Genomic DNA, 17,399 nt, shown 5'->3' with positions numbered 1-17,399 from the left:
TGCTGCGTGAGGAAGGAAATCATCACACAGAGAGTGTAACTCGGACCTGAACTCTGCTTTTAACATAAAGCAACATTAGCTTTATGAAAAGCAATATTGTTTCTAGTTGCAGTTTAGAAACCTTTTGCCAAGACATTCCTTATGTTTCTTTAATCAACTGTCCTTCATGAAAGGAAAAAATATGGTTTCCTTCCTTCAGAAGCAGACTGGCCAGACAAATCCTCCTTGCCCTAGAAATCCCTATTTAGGGCCAAATTTCTTTGTTGGTTACTTGATTAGGGACTTCCAGAAAAATCAATGGGAGCTGCTTTCAGGCTTTAAAGTCTGGCCCTGCTGAAGGTAAGGAAATATAAAATTCCAGCAGAAGAATCCAACATTTCAGAATAAATCCTTTAAAAACTTCAAGCTGACTAGAAGGTTGTCTTTCCATTTACTCCAAAGAAACAAGGCAGTACACTTAACTACAGCAACCTAGATCTTCTTTTAAACAAATAGAAAATAAATATGGGCTCTAGCTCTTAGTTTAAAAATAAAAAAAATCCACAACTATCTCAACATTAACTGCATGAAGAAATGAAATATGGCGTATATTTTCTGTGAGGAAAATATTGCAACCTTTCACCAGGACAAAACATATACACAGATATGTGGTCATCAATTGGGGAAATTTATATACTTGAAATAAATACGAGTAAAGCCAAGCACATTGTTGAAATGAAAGTGAGGATATTACATGCTATAAACATATTAGTCCCATTACTTGAGTCCAACTTTCACGTACATTAAATGACAAATAATGAAAAGCTTAAAAAGTTAGTGTGGAGTTAGATCTAAAATGGCCAGGATAATGAACAGCTCTTGTTATAATATCATGTTTGGGGCACTCAGAATATCTACTCCTCCACATAAATAAACATACAAAAACACACTAAGGGAAGAACAGATTTTAAAGTGGATTTCCATATAAACTTGGCAATATGTCCATGAAGAAAGTACCACCCTGACACGTGAATTGTTCACTTAAATATAAGATCACTGTCCTAAACAAAACAACTGTCCAATAAGATTCAATTTTTTATAGAACTTTAGTCACAAGGGAAAAATTTAATACAAAAGCACAGATATTCTCTGTGTTTTGAAATCTGCACAGATCCAAGTCCTAGTCAAGTAAACCAATTGGAGTAGTTGTTTTCATTAATCACATGCCAACATGCATTGTTAAATTAGCAAGAGAGTATATAATGCCTTCAAAGTTAATGGGAACATTTTCTTTGCAGTAAGGTCAGGATTTCAAGTTGTTTCACTACATAAATGTTAAACATTTTTACCAAGACTGGTACTGCAGAGTTAGCACTGTAGAGCTTTGGACAAATGATCTAAATTCTCTTCTGCCTTCTGAATTGTTAGCAAAGGTGCTGGCAGGCATGCCCAGTGCACAATCTTTGTACTGCACTAAATTTTAAGTAGCAGAAAACAAAAGTCCAGATCCACCTTAAGGTTTAAGTCTTTCGATGTTCTATGTTCAGCCTTCTAAAATGAGCACGATATTGAAGACAGTGAGAGATACATTGCATGAGAATTATTTTTAATTATTTATTTAAATAATAATTATTAATTATTATTTAAGATTATTTTTAATTATAATTACTTTTAAGGATAAAAATAAATGTTTTCATACTTAAAAAAAAACCAAACTGTAAATAGCTGTCATTTGATACCCATAGTTATGAAAATCAAGACAATTCATAAGAAAAAATGGAATTTCAGCATTTGAGCTAATTATCCAGAGTCTTCTTTGAAGCTTTCAAAGAAAAAATATTGAAAATGCTAGAAACAAAAGAAATGAGCTTAAAAGTCTCCTTAAGAAAATAAGTAAATAGAAGAATCTATTCACGATGGTTTCAGTGGGTACAAAAGATCTGAATTTATAAAGTGACATTTGGAAAATGGACAGGCAAACTCAGGTATTCCTGTCAATTTTAAAGAAAAATGATGATGGCATGCTGTTCAGAAGGCTTCTGTGTAAACACATGGTCATTAAATAAAAAACCTGAACAAAAAAACAGTAAAGTGATACCCTGCCCAAAAGAGTATTATATAACAGTAGTGAAAATTGAACAGCCTCATGAGCTACCATAAAATAAAAAGTATTGCCAAATTACCATAAATAGACAACCACCATTGATATGCAGAGATACACACCAGGAGATGTTTGACTGATGGGAAAAGAACATTTTTGATAGAACTCTTGCACAAAATTTACAGAATAAGCATTGGGTAGTATGGTGCAAGGTTCCCTTAGCACTCTGCCTGTTCAACTCAATGCCTTCAATAGCCATATCCTATACTTGGAGGATGTCACACCTTTTCAGGGTGGTAGAAAAGCTGGAGATGGTACTGAACTCTATTTTACCAGTATTTTGAATGCACAAAGATCAATAGACCAGAGTGGGTTTCAGGTGAGGGTACTGGTTACAGATCAGGAAATCACACTTGAGAGAAGGATGTATCTTCCCTTGCCCCTGTCTCAGGGAAGGAAAAAATATAAGATGTCTTGCTTTTGTTGATTCTTGTCTGGAAGACACAAGCTGGAAGTGAGCACCTCCCAGTAAACAGCATTTCTGTTTCTAAAATTTAATGTTTTTGAAAGTGAGACATGATCTTGTAATACCGATGTCTTTGTGTATGACACAGGTCACTACCACTGACCTCAGTGTGACAGTTCGAATCACAGCCCTGGGAGCAGACAGTTGTCCTGGGGCCACTGAGAACATATGTTCCATTAGGCAGTATCTGTCCTTCCCTTGGATGTGGGAGGGAGCACTAGTAAGTCATCTTCTGAGGACTCTCAAATTTCAAATTAACACTTCTGTCATTGTGCCAGAGTAGAGCATGTGTCTATGAAGACAGTGTTAAATCTGGACCTGTGTTCATGCTTCAGTTTCCACAAGATAATGTGGAGATATGAAATCCAATTCAGACTTTAATCAGTGGCAGAGAATGTGCAAGGGAGGTTAAGAATCTGAGAAGAGTGCTGCTGGTCAGGGAATACAAAGACTGGCAATGAGGGAAAGAACATGCAGCTGTTCAAATCAAGCAGGTATAGGAGGTAAAAAACAGAGACTTACTTCCTCTTTTGCCTGATGTGAGTTGAAAGTAAAGTTCTTCTTTAAGATAATTCCATCAATTTCCATTATTTATAAATGCCAATAGCAAAGCAGATATTAGCTTCCTTGAGACCAACCACTAACTCAATGGCAAGAAGAAATCTTTGCATTCTTCTTCAACAATGCTTCATTATGTGGCCATCTTTGCACCAGCTCAGACAAAGTGTGTGTGAAACAGCTTTCACACACATCCTCTAGTTCTGCTGGCTATTTGGAGAAACCAGATCCATCCAGCTCCAGTGTCTTCATGGCGATTGCATGGCCTGATGCAGTGGCTTCTTCCCACTCATGTCCAAGCAGGGCATTTGGGCGGGTGGCACCCTCAGGGTGGGTGGCACCTATGGGAGCTCCAGAAGGAGAATCACAAAGAAATACAATTGATATATACACTATAAGACTGTACTGCTGGTCTCTCTACAGCTCCCTCACAGCTAGTTTCCACCCTTGAAACCCTGTTACTTATTCAGCACTGAAAAAAAAAAAAAAAACAAACCACCAACCACAACAGAACACAAACTAACAGATTAAAGAAAAAAAGAGGAAAAGTAGCTGAGGCTAGTATTCCAAATACTTTATTATGAACAACAAATATTGTTGGGGTCAGAAAGCAAAAGGTTGGATTTCTCTCTCAGAATATTTATTACAGAAATTAAATGAGTTTCTATATCTAGTTTGGGGAATATACTTGCAGAAAAGTTCTCCTTTTGCTATCTACCAGCACAATATACTGTCCTATTTGATTTTCTTTTAAAGTATTATTTTTCTTGTGATTATAGTGGTGTCAAAATATACTTTAAGCACATAGAAGCAGCATAATATGAAATGAGAAATTCTGAAGCTCTTTGCATGGTGTGATCTGTTATAATGTAATATCTGGCCTGATGGAGTGGCATACCAGCTAGCTTCCTGCACAGTATGAAATTCTTTTAAATACTTACCCCTTACACAGTTTCAGGCCCTGTAACACGCCAGTGGTAAACTTATAGTCATTTACATCTTAGTAGTCAGAATTCTAAGGGAATATTTGATTTTCTAGTTCTCCCATTTATTCTTTCCCATAGTATGTCATTAAGAAAATGTCATTAAGAAAAGTATGTGACTTTAAAAATATTTAGAAATTTCCAACCCTCCACCATGTATTCTGAATGTTCTTGTGTGTATACTTATACAAAATTAAGAGTGACAGTATCAGAGCTTTTGAAGAGCAATTAAAGATAATGAGACAAAATTTTGGATCTACACATTTTAATGGCAAAATTCCCGGTGGAATTCCCAATGGTTCTCCCTACAGGACATTTAGAGTCTCCGTGTTTTAATCTAATCCATTTTGACACTTATAAAGGAATGAATAACTTTGTGAATTTCTAGATTCAGGAGTGGATGATAGCAGATGAGTCAAGCTTGTGTGGATGAGACCGATGCCTGTCACGGTATTGGAATGAGGGAAGAAACCAGACATGTGGTAAAGATGATATTTTTTAAATTGAATTCTACAGACTAGGAGCTCCATTAGACCTGAGCTCTTTTTTAGACATGAAAAAACCTTAGGAAACCCAAAGTCTTTTCTGACCCACATCTCTGACATTAGTGCTCCAACACAGACCTAACTGCCTTACTGCAAGGCAATTACGGCGATAATGAGCAGTGGCTGGGAGTGGTTGCGGGGACTGACCAGCAACATGAACCAGGATAAAATACATACTGGCCCCTGATGGATTTCCAAGCATTGATCTACATATGCTATAAAAGCCTTCAAATTATAGCAGACTATTCAAATTTATGTGTGGCCTCTACCAAAGTTATCCCTTAGAAGCTCACTCCATCTGTGGCAGCCTGTGGGTGCCAGAGGCTGAAAAATTCCTTAATCACATATATTTTGCCCTTCAGTTAGATAAAATTCTTTGCCAATAGTATGGTACATTTCCTTTGGAAATAAATTTCTTTAGCAGTCTGAGAGTCAGAAATACCACACAGGTAATATTTAGATCTCCTAGCAGTGTATTTTCCAGTTGGAATACATCTAAAATTCAAGCTAGATCTCAGAATTAAAACAAACAAAAAATAATGATAAAAAGACAAGTAAAATCAACACTGGATAGCTGTAATCCTCCAGTTGAATCTCATCAAGTATATATCATTATATACAGTGTATGAGTGGATATATTAATTTATTATATTAATATATTAATTTAACAGAAAATGATAATTCATTATGGATCAAAGAAAGGCTAAAAGTCACAATACATTTAGGACTGCACATACATGCAGTTTAACTGCACTGTAGCCGTAAGTTAATATAAGAATCCAGGTTTTAAGTGACTTTACATTAAAGAAATTAAAAAAGAATAAAACTTTGCAAGCATGAAGCCCATTCAAAAGTGCAACTATATGGGATGAGCTAAAAGAAATTTATCTACCAGCAAGAAACCTTTTACAGAAAAGTAACTTAGGTTTTATACATAAATAAAAAAAAAAAAAAAGAAGTATTCTTTTGGTTGTTGATTAGTGGCATGCAGAAATTACAGCAAATGGTGAGTATCCTAGTCATCTATTCTAATTAAAATTTAAATTGAAAACTGGATTCTAATGAAGAGGAGCTTATTGCTGGTCTTGAGGGATCTCCTGTCAGTGGGCAAAGGAAAAAAGTGCACAAAGGCAAACGAGATTTCACTTAGACATTTATTTTGTGTATGCTGCACTCTAATAGAAAAAGGAGTGCACACTGCCTTTTTATTGGAAAAAAACCAGTGCAGGTGCAGTTGCACCATGGTAGTGGAATCTAGGGAGCAAATCTCTGTAGGTCTAGCAGAGGAGTAAAGCAGCGATAAGGAAGAAATGATCTTATAAATTTTGCCCACCCTAGCAAAGTTGTTATACTACTGTTCCTTTTGGATTGTTTGGCAGCTCCACTCCTCTAGCTCACCCAAACTGCTGATAACAAACATAGCAGGAGGTGAGTATAGACATATCTTCCTACACCTATATCAGCCTAGCCCTGATGTCTGAAGGGTCGACATTTGCAGAACAGCTGTAAAGAACACTGAAGTGAAGTGGAAAGCAAGACCTTCAACACACTTTTGGTTTGAAAAAACAGTACACTTAGTTTTAAAATTTAAAATGATGGCTTAATGTGCTACTAAATGTAATAAAACCAAAAATCCATCACACCCTTGGGCTAATAAATTGTCCAGTGCACTGAAAAATTACCTATGCATCAAATAATAATCTACTAAATGAATGAAAATGCTAAAGTTGTAGCATCTTCTAGAAACAGCTATGTATCTCTAATTGGTATAATACAGGATAATGGAAAATACTGCAAGTATATTGTACTTTTAAAGCCTGTTCAGTGGTACCTCAAAAGCAGAAATTTAAATGAATGGTTATAAACAATTCAGTGTCAATACCTTCTACCAAGGGTTGCCACTAGCTGTGATTTAAAAAGAAAAATAATCAGAAGAATTTAGGAGCTATAAAAGACCAACCAGATCAGTTTATACAAGAAAATAAGTTATGCAGCATTTCCCAATATGGACATTTAATTATGCTTTGTGTATATTATATCTGTGCAATAAATTAGTTTCTTAAAACCCAGAGCTCACATCCTTCTGTGCAGGGTTGAGGGGTTTTGTGGTTTTTTTTTTTTTTTGGTTGGTTGGTTTTTTCTTGGTGTTTTTGTTGTTGTTGTTTGGTTTTGGCTTTGGTTTTTTGTTGTTGTTGCTTCCCCCTCCCCAACAAGGTAATAAATGTGGCATTAAAGCAATCTCTCTCCCTGGCTGTGAGCTTTCTGTAGATGAAAGTTAACTCCTGTCTTTCAAAGCGCTATGAGTGGCAGGTTGCATACCAGTGAGAAAGAGAAATCTCGCTGCTAATCTATCATGAACAAAACACAATGTCTCCCCACAAACCTCTCTCTGTCACTGTGCTCAGAAGGTTGCAACAGCAATATTCCTGTGCTGTATTTACAGTAAAGAATGCAGAAAACATAAAAAATCACAAGGACAGATTTGGCATAGACAACCGGTTGTGTTTTACTAAATTGTACTAAAATTGTATTTTTTTTCATCTAACAGTAAAATTCAGTCAATGTTGTTTAATGTTAGTGCTGTTAATGAAGCTGTCAAGCTTGTCACTTTCGCTGAATACCAACTTTGCTCAGAAACTGGTACTACAATTACCTCCAGCTCTATACGATTAAATTCATCAAAGCACACCAAGGCTCCAGATTGTGCCAGACCTTTGAACAATTTCCCCATGGCTTTGTAGTCTTCGTCCATCAGAACAGTTCAACACAATGCACTGAAAAAAGAAAAAATCTTAAAAAGATCATTTTAAAAAATGTTAAATGTATCGGATTGGGCAACATTTACTGCCTGTGTTTCAGGCTCCCCTGTTGCCACTCCCCAGCCCCAGAATTTCCCCTTATTTATCCAATCTGAGTCTGTATATATATATATAAAATATATATCTAAATATATATCTAAATAATATATATTATATATATATAATATAAATAAATAATATATACATTTAAAAAAATATATATAAAGGCAGGTCATGCGGTTCTCAATGAACTCAATCTTTCACAGTAACACGTGAAAGGCATTTACACACTATTTAAAAAATAAATCCCTAACAGTAGGAAAATAAAGTTAAAAGAGGAGCGATAGTTTCATGTCCACCAAACTTCTCCACCTGAATATGCTTCTCAGCATCCCCCAATAAAAAAATCAATTATTTCAAAGAAAAGACATAACTTCAAGGAAAAAAAAAATAAAAACCAAACCTCTAAAATTAGCCAGCAGATGAGAGAGGAATACTTCTTGCTTGAAAAAGTCAGTGGGAGAAAAGACATTCCTGGATTCCTCTCCTCTCTCTGCTGACACAAGGAAACCCTGCCAGGGTTACTGCTCTCACCAAGAGGTGCTTGGGTGAGAGCTAGCTTCCTCCTCCATCCCCATGTCTTCCTCTCCCACTAAACTGCCTGGTAGCTGGAGGAGGACCAAGCATCTGAGAAGACCTCAGTAGAGAGACTTTGACACCTGTGGAGCCATCAGGCTGCAGCTCACACAGAGGTGGAAAACACCAAGTAGAGTCTCATCTGCCACTATTGGGAACTTCAGCTCCAAAATATATAGTGATAAAGGAGATGCAAATATTTAGGAGATGCAGGAAACCAGATGGGTCACACCAGTAGCCCCTCTAATCCACCAGAGGTCAATCTTTGCACATGAGCCTGTATAGCCTATGTGAGCTGTCTTAGGAACTAAAAGGGAGAGCTGACAAAGGAGGCAAGTCACCATCAATAAGCATTAACAGGAGTTATCTGGTCAAGCCACAAAAATTTGGGAGCATGTACCTATTCAAAATCGGATCAAAGACAAGACAAGGAAGAGAATAATGGATCAAAAGTGGTGATTATCTTAGGTATCTGCATACCAATACACAACTATGTGGAATAAACAAGACTGAAGTCTTGAATCATGGTCAAAATTACTGCTTACCTAGGTTAGAGGCTCAATCCAACCACATTCTCAGAGCTAGCATAAGAAGTAGTACAAAACTTTCTCAAGAAGTACAGGTCTAGTAGAAAGGAAGGATCTGATATTTCAAATATGAAGTATATATTTATTTGTTCTGAGATCCCAAAATGCAGAGGACTTTTGAGCAGCTGAAAATCTCAAAAGTAATGAGTAAAGGAAATACATGAGGTGGGCAATATATTCAAGTTCAGCAAAACAGGACGATCTGGTAGAAGAGGATTTTATCAACAGAATCATTTAAATGAAAGGAGTTGGTGGCACTCAAGCATTTCAGCTAAATACACAACTAATGGAAACTGGATATACCAGGACACAGAATCCTATTTTCCTTCAGATGCTCCAGCAACAACTACTCAATACAGATGGCAGAAAATCTTCCAGAAAGAAAAGTATTTCTGTATTTGATTCTAACTAATGATGAGTCATTTGAAAACCTGAATATAGAAAACAGCTCAAATGAACATCATTACAGAGAAAGAACAGCAAAACATAAACCAATGAACTGCAAAATATTGATAACCTCAAAAAATTGACTGGTCATCTCTTTAGGAGCTAAGTTGAAAGGGAAAAATAGTCAATGAGAAATGGCAGTTCCGCAACATGAATACACTAAGGACATAAATGCAAACTATAATAAGGAGAAAATAGGAGAGAGAGTTCAGTAAACAGTAGTTTTTTCACTGACCAGGAATACCATAGGACATACAGGAGGCAAAAATCATGTTCAGTTACAGAAAGGCTTACAGAAATAGCAAAAGATGATAGACTCAAAAACGCATGAAACGAGATACAACTACAAAGTTACATGGTGCATAACTGGAAATCATTAAAGAACATTAGTTATACTAGAAGATGAAAAAAAATGTTGGAACACAAATTATCAACAGCTAGTGATGAGAAGGCCAAAACTTACTGCTTTTTTACATCTCTTTACTAGAGCCACAATATGGTAGCAAACAATACCAATGGCAGTGGGATAATATCTCAGGTTAACACAGGTAAGAGGTTAAAAAGTAATTAGTTCAGTTATTGTATTTAAATATCTGGTTGAAGCTGTCAGAACCATTACCCACTACCTTGGAGGATTCCTGGCTGATTAGTGAAATATTAGAAAACTCTCAAGGGCCAACAGAAAGCTTATATATATACAGGAGAAATCAGAGAATTACCAGTCCAATTTCAAAACCCCTAAAAAGCACTGAAACAGTTAAAAAAAGGACTGCTCATAAGCCCTGAAAAAACCCCAAGATAAACAACAGTCTGAGTTGATTTCTTGGGAACAATCACGTCAAAAAATCTAATTTCTTCCTGTGACAGGAGACTGACGAGAAGATATGGAAGCTACAGTAGATGTCAAATATCTTCTCTTCAATAAGACTTTTGATACCATCCCAGGAGAAAGCTAAGGAAAACTCTTCTGGGTGGAACTTTTTTCAGATTGGGTGTAACTGCTAGAAAAACATAGTTTAAATGTAGCTACCAGCAGCTGATTATCAAACAGAGGATGACATCAATCATGGCTCTGCAGTGCATTACACCTGAGCCTGCTGTTCTCTCATAATTCCATTAGCCACCTGCATGACAGAACAGAGTACAAAACTTAAAAAGCATACGACCTTACTAATGTGAATTAATAAAGCCCTATTGCTTCAAAAATGCTGTGATGAGAGGTCAAGAAGCACAGAGAGATGCTCAAAAAATAATCATCCAGCACTGGAGAATCTCCAGATAAAATGCTGTGCTGCGTTTTGAAGAAACTGAACAAAACTGTACACCATCGGAGAACACCTGGAAAGAGAAATAGGAATGCTCTACAATGGATCATTTCATCAGACTGAAAGAGACAAGAAGAATCATCAAAAACAAGCTTTTTTAAAAACAAAGAGAATAATCTTTTTTGTGACAGTGGCAGATGAGCAGGCTGTGTCATATCCATTATTTGGTCTTAAAGATAGACAGTTCTGCATGAGGACACAGAGCTGTTTTGGTCCAGTTCTGTTGAGGAGAGACAGACTAGAATAATCTTGAAATCTTCTCAGTCAATCTTTTCACATGATTCTACAATCAGAGAAAGGTGCAAGTCATATGAGCTAATCTCTGACAAGAGAAATTTATATCTTGCATTGTCAGTTTTAAGGTAGAAGTGCCATGGAGACATACCCAAACTCTATAATTAACACAGCAATCTCAAGTGCCTGGAGTGACAAAGAGTGCAATTTGGGTGAGACCTCTGCCTCACTTCTTGCTCAGTTAATTCAATCATATCTGCACAGCACTCCTTTCTGCAATGGAGACATATGCCTGGCAATTAGCTCAATCTCAGCAACTTCAGTTTTTATAATACCAATTAATAAGAAGAGTGGGGGGGGGAGAGGGAAAAAGGATCCTATCTGAAGAAAGAATGGAGGTTTCCATTGCCCATGCAAATGTTCAATTCTTGTTTCAAATCCCAGGATCTGGAAGTATCTTTATCAACTGGATATACTGGCTACACTTTTTGATTTATTTATGCATTTTCCAAGGTCATTGTTTTTCATGTTTACTTTGTCTTCTCACATACGTTGCTAAGCAAGAAGTGACCCAGGAGTAAACTATCTCTTCTGAGCAATGCCCCTTTCACATATAACTGTCCTGATACTTTTTGGCCTCTTCTCATTTCAAAATCATAAACTCATAGAACAGCTCAGGTTCGAAGGGACCTTACTTGTAAGATCGTCTGGTCAACCCAAAATCTCTCTGTCTTAAAATGTGTCATAAATCTGTTATTTGCAGCTCCTCCCTCTTATTGTTACACCTTTCCAAGACAGAATTACTTTCATTCATTAGATAACAGTTTGACTGGGTTGCTTCTTAATCGACTGCTTCACATTTGCACATTAAGCAGAGGTTTACAGCGATCTATCCAGAGTGATATCCTAGTTTTTTCCTTACTAGCTACAGCAAATTTCAAAGCAGCAATGTTCATGAAAACTCAGAGTTTTCTCTCTGAAGTCCATCAGCCTGTGTTCATCAGCATTGTTTTCATTTGCCACTGTGCTTCCTGGTGCTTTCATTTTGGTCTGCCTGAATTTCCCACTTTGCTCCACCACAGCACAAGGCTGGGAACCAGTGGAGAATGGCAGATGCACACAAATCTCCCAAGAGCAGGGTTCAAACACTTAAGTCTAAGGAGAGACCAGGACCTACTGTACAAGTAAACTTGGGTTTGCTCTCCTCAGTGGGTCTGACATGCATGCCCACTCCAAAAAAGCCACTTTGATATACCTACAAAATCCGTAGAACTACACTAAGTGTGGTAGCTGGACCAACATGTGTTAGCAGGTCTTCTGAGCTTCTCATATTCCTCAACTATCATCTCTCTGCATTGCATTTTCCTTTTTGTTCATTCCCCTACTTCCTTCTGTTACTGTGTGAGAACAGAGGTCTGGGTAATCTAGTTGTCATTTTTTAATTCTAGGTCTCAATTACTCTTTCTAACCTGCTTTTCTTCTCTGTCAGCATTCACTCTTGCTCCTAACTTTTCGTTTTCTTCCATCTTCTATCTGTCCAAGACTGATTTAAGTAAATTCATGGGAAATAAATATAAATGGGACTTTTGCCTGCAAAATGAAAAGCAAGTGCTCTACTGGCACTGCATTTCTACACCTTATTCCCTGCAGAAAGCTGTATTTACATGGTCAGAAAGTGCACTTATCTGCAGACAAGGAGGGAAGCTGACTGAAGTTTCTTTGTGTTTCTCACAGAAGCAGCAGCCTTAATCATACCTATGAAAGGTGCTCAAATGACTCCTTGGAAATATCTCATCCAACCAAAGTATTTAATACTGACCATCACATAACAAGTAAAACAGGAAATCCTATATTTCAGTCTCTTAGATTTTTTTAATAAAGTGTCTTTCCCTGAAATGTACCTATGACTGCATTTTCTGAACCAGCAGTATCTCTCTCAAACTTCTTTCACTGTGTATTTATTTCTCTCTCTCAAGCTTTGCTTCCCATATTGTGATCACTTCTCTGGCTTCTTAGCTTTTCCCTTTACCTAAAGCCTCTAGTCTCTTTCAGCTCGGGAAGACTGAAGAGTTGTGCCATTCTGCACTGCTCAACAATTGACATTCTCTGTGATGTTAACACTTTGCTGTTGTTGAGCAAGAGTGCTGAACAGCTGAAGGATGTCTGCCAGGAGCTGGGAGTGAAAGGCACTGAGCACAGGCATTCATGTTCTTTAGTAATACATTTTAACTCTTAATTTTCAGCCATTGATCTGTGACTCTCTTTGCACTTCTCCATAAAGTACAGTCTAAGAACGACAGCAGAGCAACACAGACAAGTCAGGAAGATCCCTTCCCTGAGAAGCCAGCACTGAATAAATTCAGAAGCCTGAATGAATAAACCTGGACTTGTAACAAGTATTTCAGTAGGCGCTCAGGACACTGCACTAGTAGTGAGCCCAATAGCATTTTGATTAACCAATAGATAGAAACATGGTCTTCAAGTTAAGCACACTTAATGAGTCGAAATTAACTAGAAATTTAAAACCAGCCATGGGATGTTTTGCTATTACATATATATCTATGTTGGGACCTGATTATTATCATTTGCATATGTTTATATATTTAAGAGATATTCATAAGCAAATCCTCCCTCTCCTACATGCTTATTTTCTTAATGAAAATATGCTGTAATTTTTGCCTTAGCAGTACTGGACTTTTATCTGTCAGATACAACAATTTTTTATAATTTTCTTACTTCCTTGTTTCTGTATTTCCTTCTGCTTTCATTTTATGATTTAAGAAGGTGAAAAACTATCAACAAAAGAAATCTAAGTGCCGAATAAATGGAGTATTAAGGAAGGAAGCAAAGCTACCAGTCATCTTACTTCATGTTCCCAGCAAATGCTAATAACTGTTTGTATACATAATGAAAATATATATGCATAAAAACATTGTATATGTTTTTATACATATACACAGCAATGAAAAATATCCCTCTGGGACTTACACTGTTACTGTCTCAATGAAATTCAGATCCTCTTTTCACCACTAATTTAGCAGCACCAAACCCAGAATCTTTCCAGTCTCACACTGTGCCTCAGAAACGCCTGTGTACACAGGCTGTGTTTCTTTAATCAGTGTAAATTCACCCTTCAATTTTCTCTCCCCACTGCTACCCCCTTGAGCAACAGCTTAATAAATAAATAAGTAAACAAACAAACAAACAAACAAAATCCGCTTAGCTACTCCCCAAGTGGAGTGCAGCCAGACATCCTCTCCGGGTCTTTAGGTAGATGAACAACTGTGCTGACTCCAGTGACTCACATACTTGTAATTATGTGCACACAGGGAATCTACATCCTTAATTTGTTTTTTGCCTCCTGTGGTGTTTAAATCATGAGTTGTGGGTTTGGGGTTTTTTAACCTGCTTGTTGTTCTAGTCAGGTCCTGGTAAGTTTCCCCTGTTCTAGCTGGCTTTTCAGGTGCTCCGGCAAAGTATAAGGTTCCCACCAGAGTCCTTAAAGAAGAAAGATTTCCAGGGTGAGTATACTATATTAATAAATGAAACCCAACCTTTTAAAAATTACACTGTCAGAAAAACCCATTAGGCTGTAAAGGAGTTGAAGTAAACATTAGATTTTAATATCTACTGCTGCTTAGATTTTTCTGAACTGACAATCCCCAGTGAGCACTTAAAACTTCATTACTACACTGAAAGGTTGTGAAAGGCTATTTAAAGGTTTTCAATTTTGCTGAAGTCTAGAGGTTATTACAGCTTGAAAGAATACAAACCCTAATATTACATGGAATGAAAGGAATCGAATTTATGTTCTCATCTCCCCTGTAGTTTAATCCAGTTCTATTAGATTCAATGGAGAAAATTAGGGCAGGTTGAAACTTTTTAGAGGGCTGATGAAAAATAATATTTGGTCATGGTAGAAAACATTTCTGTCTCTTATTCACACTCCAAAGGATATTACTATCTCTTGATCCTACAGTCACAACTTACAGTGTTATCAGCCTCCTGCTCAGAAACCCATGGGCTATAACCTGTGTGCTATAGCCTGTGTCAGAATCATACCAAGAAGTCCAGAATTATATAAGAAAAATGAGGATATCTGACTCCATCTCAGAAGTGAGGTTATCTATAGCATGATATGCAGGCTTGCATTATAAATATTTTAGGCTCTTTTCCTCCTTTAGTTAATTTAGGAGAGACTATTGGGTGAGTCAGACATTATTGGCCATCTATTATCATATTAGACAGCTATAATGGAAGCTGACCAAACAGTGCAGTGCAAATTACAATAAAGAAGAACTTTTACACTTGTCCACTGAGCAGTCCATCAGATTCCAGGTTTGGTCACTCTCAAAGTGTTAAATGAAGAAGAGCATGTGCCTGGTGCGCAGCTGTGGCTGTGTGAAGAGCTGTTCATCTCCAACCCTACTGGGACGGGAGAGATCAGCAGCCCATTTCTTTTCCTTTTGCTGCTCTAGACATCTCAGAGTTTCTCAGCTAAAAGAGACAGGTACCTAACTACAGAGATTTACTTCAATTTGTATTATTTTAGTATAAAACAGTAAAAAAAAACTTAGAGTTCTGTTTGATACCACCCATACCTGAATGTCTTTATGTGGCCATTTTAACCTTGAGCCAACACACTGCCATTTATTTTAAAACATACAGAAAGCTAATTGCTTAAATGCTTGCATGACTATAGCTGTGTTGGCCTATATTCTTAAAGGTAAAAAAAACCAACCAACCAACCAACAAAAAAACCCCAGTACTCTGCACTTAAAGAAACACCTTTAACAAATCTGTGCATTAAAAGAATACTCTTAGTAAACACTTCATTCCTGTAAGAGGAAATTAAATTACTAGACTGCCTTTTAACTGCTGAAGCATATCACCCTCTTAGACATAGCGGTCATGGTGCAACTGAGAAGGGGAGAACAAATGAAGTCTTGATGATCTTTCTTGCTTTCATTTACCTGTTGCTTTGGGACAAGGCAGGAAGCAGATCAGTCCATAAGGCAGCTGTGTGATATGCTCACTCCTTGAAGGACTGCTCTTGGGTGTATGACACATATTCAGTACTCTCTGCTGCTGCTCCTCCACCAAGTCCTCAGTAGTCCAGAAGATAAGCAGTCCCCACCAACCAACTCTCCTGAAGAGAGCTTTGTATATCCATATCACATACCTTTTATACAAGACTGTTCTTCACTTTCTTGGAGATGCTCAGTTCCAAAATTTGGTCCTAATTAAAAAAGGTTGTAAAGAGGTACTGGAAGTGTTTACAGCCCTAACCCTAAGTAATCTATGTCTTTGGCTTCTTTTCTCACCCCTTTTCATCATCTATTAGCCCTTTAACTCCTTCAGAAATCACACGATTCTTAATGCCACGCATGCAGGAATCAGCAAGGAAGCATAAGTGGTTCAGGGCAAAGTAGCTGGAAGGGATCTCCAGAGGTCTTCTGGGTCCAGATTCCCATTCAAAGGGGGTCCACCAAAGGAAGGTTGCTCAAGATCAGCTCAGCTTGAGTTTTAAATTTCTCATGATACCAGTGTCTCTGCAGGCCTTTGGGTGGAAAAGAATATTTCTCTATATTTTTTTATAGTGGTATCTCCAGCTGTAAGGTCACAGAAAGACATACTACATTTTCAGCAATTACTTCCTATCCTGAAACCCAGAATCACAGAATCACAGAATCAACTGGATTGGAAAAGACCTCTGAGATCATCAAGTCAACCCTGGATCCAACATGGCTGTGGTAATCAGACTATGGCACTCAGTGCCACATCCAGTCTCATCTTAAAAACCTCCAGGGATGGTGAATCCACCACCTCCCTGGGCTGCCCATTCCAAGGTCTGATTACTCTCTCTGTAAAGAATTTCGTTCTAATATCTGGCCTAAACCTCCCCTGGCAGAGCTTAAGACCGTGCCCTCTTGTCCTACTGCTGATTGCCCAGGAGAAAAGAGTGACGCCCACCTGGCTACAACCTCCTTTAGGGAGTTGTAGAGAGTGATGAGGTCTCCCCTGAGCCTCCTCTTCCCCAGGCTAAACAACCCCAGCTCCCTCAGCCTCTCGTCATAGGACATAGAAGGCACAGGAATGGGCAGAATGCTACTATCAAATGTGCTCAATGAGGTATAGTGGTTTTAAGATGCAAATTGCTCTTCAAATTCAAATCTTAATTTCATTCACTTGGGAGAATTTCAACTTACACTTAATATGTGGACAGAAATTTATATTGGCACTGGCTGCTACAAAAATCACTTATTCAACACAGCATTGCAAAATATTCATGAACATTTCAGAATTATTGCGTCTTCTACATCATTCTAATACATCTTTAAATTTTTATTAAGTAGGATTTCTACCCTTTATTGGTAGGAGAGTTAATCTTCATATATTTGCCATATAATAAGTGCCAGAGCACAGAACCTGCTCTTTCCTTTATGTTTGTTTAGAGACAAGATATAAAAAGGCATTAATTTCTTAAATATTGGCATGTGTGCAGTTTTCACCATTCCTGTAAAGGTCAGCTATTCTGTTGTCAGTGGAGTAGAAGAAAATAAGGGCTCCTTTGCCCAGGAAGGCAGGTGTTATCTGAATCATTCTTGTTAGGCAATTTTCATCTTCCTTTGAATTTATTACTTGTGTCAGCATCAGCAACAATAAATCAAGCATTAGTT

Source organism: Myiozetetes cayanensis, unplaced genomic scaffold, assembly GCF_022539395.1.
Source record: "Myiozetetes cayanensis isolate MyiCay16 unplaced genomic scaffold, myiCay2020 scf3, whole genome shotgun sequence".
Taxonomy (NCBI): Eukaryota; Metazoa; Chordata; class Aves; order Passeriformes; family Tyrannidae; genus Myiozetetes; species Myiozetetes cayanensis.
The sequence above is the reverse complement of the archived record's forward strand: the minus strand, read 5'-3'. Positions refer to the sequence as shown.